The sequence below is a fragment of the Octopus bimaculoides genome, chromosome 1 (assembly GCF_001194135.2).
Source record: "Octopus bimaculoides isolate UCB-OBI-ISO-001 chromosome 1, ASM119413v2, whole genome shotgun sequence".
NCBI lineage: Eukaryota > Metazoa > Mollusca > Cephalopoda > Octopoda > Octopodidae > Octopus > Octopus bimaculoides.
The window spans coordinates 31,163,748-31,164,715 of NC_068981.1; positions in this window are offsets into that span (position 1 = coordinate 31,163,748).

Here is a 968-nt window from a genome sequence, read left to right on the forward strand (position 1 = left end):
ATAACAACAGACGAGGACAGGTGGTGTAAATAACAAAAGTATATATTAGTATGACGCTCGGGAATACGGAAAGTCTTTGACGTTTCGAGCTACGCTCTTCAACAGAAAGAATACGGAGACAAGGAGAAAAACACGGAGAAAAAAAATTGAGAAAATATATATATATATATAAAGAAATAAAACACCGATGCGTCGAATATTTTCATCAGTATAGTATATTTCTGTAATTATTTATTTATTTACTTATTTAGATTGTTCTAGAAGAAAAAAAGAAGGATTTAACAAAATTATACTTAATAATAAGAGCGCAGTAAATAAACAATGAATGCATAATAGAGGCTGCTCACCCTATCTTCAGTTGACTGAAGGTAGCAGTAATTTACTGAAAGTCTCTGTATCCTCCTGCTATATATTCTCAATAGCATTAATTGGGCTAATGCTTACATCTACGTATACACACACACGTGTTTATACCCCCCCCCACACACATATGTATATATATATATATATATATATATTAGCGTTCATGTATTTACATATATATTTACATACGCAGACGTATACAGGCGCGAGCGTATGCAGGCGCGCACATAGCTGTACTGATAAATGGCCGCACAAGCATTCATATATATATGTAGATGTTCGCATCACTATCACGTTGGTCCTGATTCGATCCCGCTTAAACGTCACCGTAAGCAAGTGTCAACTGTAATATTCTCATTCCTTGTGACTGGAATGTGGTAGATGAAAACTTTGTTAGGCGCGTTGTATGTACGTAAAGACGGATGAATATGTGAGTGTGTGTGTTTGTGTGTATGTGTGTGTGGGTGTGTGTGCGTGCATGTGTACATACATACACAAATATTTCTATATGTGTATGTGTACATTCATATATATACAGATATACAGATATGCGGGTACACGCATACATGGTACAACTCTCTCTCTTTCTCTCTCTCTCTCTCTCT